Consider the following 8947-nt stretch of genomic DNA (forward strand, 5'->3'; position numbering starts at 1 on the left):
GAGAAATAACGCGAGGGTCGCGTTGAGAGTTGTAAACGCCAGGCCGAGGCCTGCGTTTAAATGATGAACTTGACCTCTGAGGGTTAAGTTTTGGTTGAACGCGCCCCTGAGGGTCGCGTTTGGTTGGTGAAAAAGACTCCTGAGAATCATGCTTCGTTTGAACTCACACCTGAGGGTCGCGTTTAATTTGTGAAACTGACTTCTGAGAGTCATGTCCAATTGGAACGCGCCCCTGAGGGTCGCGTTTGGTTTGTGAAACTGACTTCTGAAAGTCATTTTCAATTGGAACGCGACCTTGAGGGTCGCGTTTGGTTTTGACAGCTCCCTTCTGAGGGCTGCGTTTTGAATGAACAACGCGCCACTCAGGGTCGCGTTTGAGCTGTATCAGCCTAGGCTCATAGTTGGGCTCATTGCCACGCAGTGAGCGCTCTTCTTTGGGAACGCCAGGTTCGGTTGGATCTTTAGAAACGCGATCTTCGCGTTGGGCCAACAATCGGCTTTCTCGTAAGTGTGCTCGTCGGATGGATCTTCTCCGTCGGCGAGCGGCGTTCTTCTTGGCTTGTTTCAAAGCCTTTGCAGCAACGTCATTGACGTTTACAGGACTCGTCTCCTCCAGAGGCCGTTTGTGGCCTGAAGCACGTCTTGCTAATACGGAGGTGGGATCTTCCGCCATCAGAGCCAGTTTGAGTTCCTGGCCGAAGGAGAGGGCTTTCTTCGGCTCTTCAACAACAGAATTGATCTCCTTGGAGATCTTGCGGACACCATGCTTAGCCTTGGGGCTAAGCGATCCAGAGGATAGGGCTTCCTCGTATTTCGCCTGATCAAACTCTACGACGAGAGTTTCTACAGTCGTTCCCAAGAGGTGGACGTCGGACTGAGCCACCACTTCATCGTCGGAAAAGCTAGTCCCCAGCAGAGTCGCCATCTTTTGTATATAGGGAAAATTGCAAAGAAGAGAATAAAGAAAATTTGACTTTGATTCCTTTGCTACGACGAGAGTTTCTACAGTCGTTCCCATGAGGTGGACGTCGGACTGAGCCACCACTTCATCGTCGGAAAAGCTAGTCCCCAGCAGAGTCGCCATCTTTTGTATATAGGGAAAATTGCAAAGAAGAGAATAAAGAAAATTTGACTTTGATTCCTTTGATCTCGGTTACAATTTGATTACAAAAGAGAGGAAAACGAATTTGGTTTTCCCCTTTGTTTAAAACTGGGTTCTTCTTGGCAGCGATGGAGTGCTTCCTTCGATTGATTGCGTCGAACTTGCTCTCCGTTGACGATCCGACCGTCTTTATCTCGTGGGAACGATGAACTTTCGTGGAAAGTTTTATGAATAACTCTGAATGAGTTTAAGAACTCTGAACGAGTTTGAACTCTGTGAATAGAGTTGTTGGAACCGAAAATTCGGTTAATAATCAAGCTGTTTTTCTGTTGTTGAAGGATTCTCTCAGATTTGATTTTCTGAGGTTGGTTCAAAAATCCTATCTCCAAGGATTTCGTTGCTGTTGTTGCCGAATCTCCAAACCTGAGTGGTTTTGATGATAAAGAATCCAACCCTTGATCTGATTATCAAAAATCCGATCCCTCACCTCTTAGTTTTTAAAGAGCCAGCCCCTTTAACCAACTCGTCTGGTTTAGATTCTGATGATCCAACCCTTTACTCCGTTGGGTTTGTTGAGCTTTTATAGGGGGATAGGAGATTGTAACTGACTCCTATATCCGCTCCTACGTGGGCGAAAATCCCTCAGAACGTGGGATAAACGGTTTTGGAACCGTTCGACTTATGTTTGAATAAGTCAAACGCCCATTCTGGCGTTCAGAACCTCTACTTCGTGTTCTTTGAATTAAGACGCGAAGTTGGGTGTTAGCTGAACACCATTGAACGCGAGGGTCGCTCGCGTTTGGCTTGTGCATTGTCGACGCGAGGGTCGCTGTTGGTTGAACACCATTGAACGCGAGGGTCGCTCACGTTTGGCTTGTGCATTGACGACGCGAGGGTCGCTGTTGGTTGAACACCATTGAACGCGAGGGTCGCTCACGTTTGGCTTGTGCATTGACGACGCGAGGGTCGCCTTCATTTCCAAAGTTATGACGCGGGGATGACACCCGCGTTTCAGAAGGAGTTAGCTGATTTGTAACTTCTTCTGTAGAGCGTTGCAAGGACCGTTGTTCAATAATCCTAGCTTTAGCTGTTGTGGGGTGTGAAAGCCGTCAGATTGTAACTTTCACTGTAGATTGTGAAGACTGCTGCATAGAGTTTTCATCAGTTGTCGGAAGTGTCGTTAAATTGTAACCTTTCTCGATCTATGTGAAAAGTCCTCTATTTGCCGCTTTCGATCACCGACCCGAAAGCTATTTGATTGTAGCTTTTGTTGTAGGAGCTAGACGGGAATCAACATCCATAGTGTCTTAAAGATGAATATTCGCCCATAGCTCTCTACCAAGCAACTATTCGACTATATGTTTCGATCATCGACCCGAAAGCTATTTGATTGTAGCTTTCGTTGTAGGAGCTAGACGGGAATCAACATCCATAGTGTCTTAAAGATGAATATTCGCCCATAGCTCTCTACCAAGCAACTCACCAACTGAGTCCAACTTTTTATTTCTGAAATCGTCCCACTGCTCATCAGCATCTCTAATAGTTGCTACGATATTAGCCATGCTGTTGTCACAGCCATCAAGATCAATCATCTCAGAGGTGAGGTCGCGTTTGTGGCAATTGTGGAGTTGCGGATACAGTGATTGGGAAGTCGTCTGATTGTGACCTCCGTTGTCGGAGCTTGTTTGAATAAGCTATCTATTGTGATTTTTAGACAGCCTACAGAACCCCCTCCAAAGTTTTCGAAAGTTCGCGGTTGACTGGGACGAATTTTCGGAATACTTTGGATCCCAGAATTTGGTGGATTGATTGCTCTTCCCGCCTGATCGAGTCAGATGATTTCGCCGTTGTTGACTGTACTCTATCTGTACTCCTCCAACAGACTCCCCAGTGGAGTCGTTTGTTTCTTCCTGGCTTTGATCGCTTTGGTAACCAAGAAATTGCTGTTCATGGTGGTCTCAACACAGAGATGCCTTCTGCATTTGAGAATTGGAACGCGTGGGTGAGCCCAGCGTTGGGAAATTTGAACGCGCGCGTTGCAACACAAGTCAACGTTTGACGATTCAAAACCCTAAGGGTCAACGCCGGTCAACGCGTAATCCTAGGTCAACACCAGTCAACGCGTTGCAACCAGAGTCAACGTTTGACGATTCGAAACCCTAGGGTCAATGCCGGTCAACGCGTAACCCTAGGTCAACGCCAATCAACGCGTTGCAACACAAGTCAACGTTTGACGATTCGAAACCCTAAGGGTCAACGCCGGTCAACGCGTAACCCTAGGTCAACGCCAGTCAACGCGTTGCGACAAAAGTCAACGTATGACGATTCAAAACCCTAATGTAACCCTAGGTCAACGCCAGTCAACGCGTTGCAACCAAAGTCAACGTTTGACGATTCGAAACCTCGGGTAAACGCCGGTCAACGCGTAGCCCCAGGTCAACGCCAGTCAACGCGTTGCGACCAAAGTCAACGTTTGACGATTCGAAACCCTCGGGTAAACGCTGGTCAACGCGTAACCCTAGGTCAACGCCAGTCAACGCGTTGCGACCAAAGTCAACGTTTGACGATTCGAAACCCTCGGGTAAACGCCGGTCAACGCGTAGCCCCAAGTCAACGCCAGTCAACGCGTTGCGACTCAAAGTCAACGTTTGACGATTCGAAACCCTCGGGTAAACGCCGGTCAACGCATAACCCTAGGTCAACGCTAATCAACGCGTTGCGACAAAAAGTCAACGCACGGCGATCTGAAACACTAAGTCAGCACGATGTGACAAAGATAGTCAGTTCAAAGTCAACCCAATGACACGAGCCAAACTCAACTCACTGGTGGTAAACTCGAGACTCCGACGACGGACAGGCGATAAACGCAGCGCCGGAAGAACTTCGGTTATTCGTCAAAACATCGAATAAACTGAAAATCGAAGGAGTCAAGAGTTGAAGCTAACTGCAGGTCCTTTACGCCGACTGAAGGCTGGATCAATCACATCCAAAGTGTTCCGGCCTCTTCTATAAAAGAAATGAGGCCGGAACGCTTTGGAGGGGGTATCTGTAGGCATCGAAAATTGCCTGTAGGTCTCCACAAACAGCTCAATATCAAAGAACGATGATGAACGTCACTATCCGATCCACAGGAGTTTAATTGACGTCGATGAACGAGTGAAGTGAATCGACGAACTACGTGAGCTGATTTCGAAGGCACGGGCTAATCGGGAACCATGCGATGTTTACAAAAGAAACAGCGCCCTTCTTGACTCGTATATCCTATAGGCAATCCAACCAATGGAGCTGATAGAACTCTTCGTCCAGCTTCCAACGCACTTCGAATCACTAAAATCCGAGTTCGGACGAAGAATTTACGACGGAAGCAGACAAATGCACCTCAACAGAGCGTCTCGGAATTTCAGAGACACCCCAGAGGTATCTCCAGAATTCCGAGACACCCCAGAGGTGTCTCCAGAATTCGGAGACACCCCAGAGGTGTCTCCAGAATTCGGAGACACCCCAGAGGTGTCTCCAGAATGTGGAGACACCCCAGAGGTGTCTCCAGAATGTGGAGACGCCCCAGAGGTGTCTCCAGAATGTGGAGACGCCCCAGAGGTGTCTCCAAAATGTGGAGACACCCCAGAAGTGTCTCCAGAATTCGGAGACACCACAGAGGTGTCTCCAGAATTCGGAGACACCCCAGAGGTGTCTCCAGAATTCGGAGACACCCCAGAGGTGTCTCCAGAATTCGGAGACACCCCGGAGGTGTCTCCAGAATTCGGAGACACCCCAGAGGTGTCTCCAGAATGTGGACACACCCCAGAGGTGTCTCCAGAATGTGGAGACGAAGCCCTGCTGCAGTGAAGAGTGATCGAGCACTTCAGGGGAATTCTTCATCAGATCTTCATCACCCGTGTGTCCGTTCCTTAGTATTAGCCCTTGGCGTTAATACTAAGAAGAGCTAATATCTCGCTTTAGCCGAGATAGACGCTTCAAAGCTTCTAGATCTCTCGCGGATTGACGAAGCTCTGTCCGATTGATCTGGACCAGATCTGATTGCCAGGTAGTCCACGGATATCAACGTCCCCGTCACAGGCCAAAGAACCACGCAAGCAAGAGACCGCAAAACAGGATCTTGTGTTTATTTTCGAAAAGTTGTAATTTTTATTCTTTGTTATTTGAATTCATTTGTAACGATTGAAGTTTAATGAAATCAATGATGAAGGCAACTTTTTCCGAAAACAAGTTACAATCTGACGACTCTCATATTTTCAAGGAGCTAAGACGAATGTTACAATATGGCGATCTTTGCGTTGTTACAACGCTCTAGTAAAAGAGACTACAAATTGACAGTCTCTTCAAATCAAAACGCGGATATCTCTCAAACCGTAAGGAATTTAGTGAAACGGACGGGAGCAAACCGAACCCTTAGGGTGGGTTTGTTCGGCTCCGTCTCGTCGAGATAGTCAATTTTCATATATAATTCGTCTAATACCGACTTACGGTTTGAAAGTTATGATCTGTTCTTCGCAGCAAGTTATATTCTGAAGTACGTCTGCAAGACTGAACTTCGTCTGAACATTGGACTTCGCCTAAAGCTCGCTAGGCTCGCATCTGCGTTCCAGAGTTAAGACACAGAGCTCATCTCTGCGTCCCAACAACAAAACATGGAGGTCATTCCCGCATTCCAGATCCAAACACAGCTTTCATTGTTGCGTTTTCAGCCCAAAATGCGGAGGTCATTCCCGTATTCCAGATCCAAACGTAGCTTTCATTGTTTTATTTTCAGCCCAAAACGCAGGGTTTATTGCTGTGTTCCAGAACCAAACGCAGCTTTAATTGCTACGTTTTTAGCCCAAAACGCAGAACCCAACTCTGTATCCCAGGATCAAGACGCAGAGTTCATTCCAGAACACGAATTGTGCGTTTGACTGGTTCAAATAGAACTTGAACGGTTCTAAAACAATTTTTCCACGATTTGAGGGATTTCCGCCCCCACTTAGGAGTGGATTAAGAGGGCGGTTACACCCCTTAATTCTCTATAAATACCTCAAAACTCAACTGAGTTCAGCATCTGGAATTTTGGAGATAAAAGGGCTCTCTCTTTTTTGGATTGGAATTCTTGGAGATCGGCACAAGGCTTCTTGGCAGAAGAAGGATCTCGGCAATCTTCAAACCCTCGAAGTTGTTCTTGGAGCTTTCATCAACCTTGGCTTACAAACTGATTTTTGGTTAAATCAACCACTATTCCATAGAGTTATAACTCGCTCAGGGTTTCCTAAACTCGTTAAGAGTTTCAAACTTGCCATGCAAGTTCGTCCAAGACTTCGAGTCAAGAGGTGAAGACAACGTTCCAACAAGGTGAAGAGTTTGGATCGTCAACGGAAAGCAAACTTGACACGAACATCAAGGGAGGTATTCCATCGACACCAAGAAGAACCCAGGTTAAACAAAGTGAATGGTCTCCGTCGATCCTTCTCACTTTTGTAAATCGGGAATCCGATACAAGAAGATTGTAATTTCTTTTTTTAAGTTTGTTAGAGAGAGATTGCATTGAGAGAATTATAATTAATTCTTTTTCTAAGTTTGTTAGAAAGAATAATACAAATTCATTTTCTTAATTTCTTCTTTTAATTTTCTCACAAACACTCCCTAATCAAAACAGACTCCTAAAACATTACCAAAATAGTAAAAACTGACAAAAACACTGATATCTCTTAATCCAGAGCGAATTTGGTGAAACGAGCAGTGGCAAACCAAACTTCGGTTGGTTTGATTGGCCATGTCTTGAAAAAATACGCGGTTTTCATATATAATTCATCCAATACTGATTTACGGTTTGAAAGATATGACATGTTCTTCGCGGCAAGTTATTTTACTCGACCGGGTCTGCGTTTGGACTTGTGTCTGTCCCGCTTCCACATAAATATGTCTGCCGTGTGTTCTACATTAAAGTTTGTCTATATGATTGGTTTTTTTACCAGTTAAGATATAATTATCAAAATGACTTCTACAGAACTTTATTTACCAATATGACAAGGGAAGAAGAGACGAGGTGATGATATTTGATGAGGAATCCGAATATCGATAGTGGTGCCCATTTTAAATTAAAAAAAGAAATGACTGAGATTTGGTTTCTATTTTTTTTTCCTCTGATCATAGAAAAAAAGAAATATATATATAAAATGAAGTAAAATTGGACTCAAATTCAAGTGCTTTATATCTAACTTTTTTATTCTTGATGGTAACTATTTTAATTTGTGACTATCTATTTATGTATTTTTTGTACTGTTTCATTACACCTTTCTTTTGTTAATTTCTACACATCGTTTTACTCATAAAGAGTCCAACTTTTGTATCATGAAAATTCTTAGACTCAGGTGACCATTACTTGGACTAATAACCTTAAGCTGCTTATTTATTGCGGATTGATTCTCAATTTGACTGCCCCAGAAAGGAGAAAATTTTCAACGAGAAAAAACATCACCAAACATTTTACCCACTCAGCAACTCATGTAGACGTCTGAATTAAGTTAAAACTTTACAGACAAACAATAATAGACATGATAAGCCTTTCTGAATTCTCCGATATGCTTCACACGCTGTTTACAACTGTGAGCATCGTGTCCGTTGATGGCTAGCTTCCTTTGGACTTGTTAAATTGGTCTAAATTAGTAGTGAAATTGAATTTGGTGATCCAAGTTACAGTAAATTTAAATAGTTCTAATATATATATATATATATATATATATATATATATATAAATATATATATATAATATATATATATAAGAAAAATGGAGAAACTTGGTACCGAAGTTGTTCCAAATAACTTGGTAGTGATGTGGCCTAAATCTTGTCCCTACTTCTACATTGGAGTTGGTGAAGAGTGGTTGAGGCTCTATCTTCGAGGTGTGATATAGGGGCAAGATTAGGCCACATTACTACCAAGTTACTTTAAGCAACTTGGTACCAAGGTTCTCCATATTTCTCATTATATAATATATATATATATATATATATATAATATATATATATATATATATATATATATATATATATACTTTTGATGGTTACAGATGAGTTTTTTCAGCTACAATAATCCATAATTATTGATATATATACCAAATTGTTTCTTTTTTGACATTTTTTTTGAAATTTTGGTTTATAAAACATGACTCGATATAAGCTTGCAAGTAGTTATACTTGCCCATGCATGTCTACTTCATAATTGCATAGTTAAAGACTCCTCAATTTCGGCCATGTAATCATGGCCCTTGTTCAAACAACTCAATATTTTCAGATTTTTGTGACACAGTTCGGAAATTATAAAGAATCCACAAAAAGATGTTCTCTGAATCCACAAAGGAACAATATATGAATACACGAAGAGACAACCTCAAGTCCATGAAATAATATTAAACAAATTTTTATCGATAAAAGTGATCTTAATGATCAGTGTTTACATTTTTTCTTAAATGAATAACAAAATAGACTTCTAATAATAAGACTAAAATTATAAAGAAATAGAAAATATCAAATCCTACTCTTAAAACTTCCTTTAATAAAAAAACAAATTAGTTCAACATGAATCGGAATTGGATTTATTTCCCGATCTAAATCGACTCCTACTTTATTACTAAAAATAAACAAAAAGCTAAGTATTTTTGGATTTTTTTTCAAAATAGAATTACTAATGATGATATTCTGGAAAATTGACAATCCGATTAACTTTGTCTCGTTGAAATAGGCGATTTATATATAATGATATGTTAGAATTTGCCTTCTGGATTGAGAAATATGGTCGTTTCTTTGCGAGCAAGTTAATAAAGCGTACATATCCGCGTTTAGATCATGATAGTCT

Source organism: Asparagus officinalis, chromosome 7 (assembly GCF_001876935.1).
Source record: "Asparagus officinalis chromosome 7, Aspof.V1, whole genome shotgun sequence".
Taxonomy (NCBI): domain Eukaryota; kingdom Viridiplantae; phylum Streptophyta; class Magnoliopsida; order Asparagales; family Asparagaceae; genus Asparagus; species Asparagus officinalis.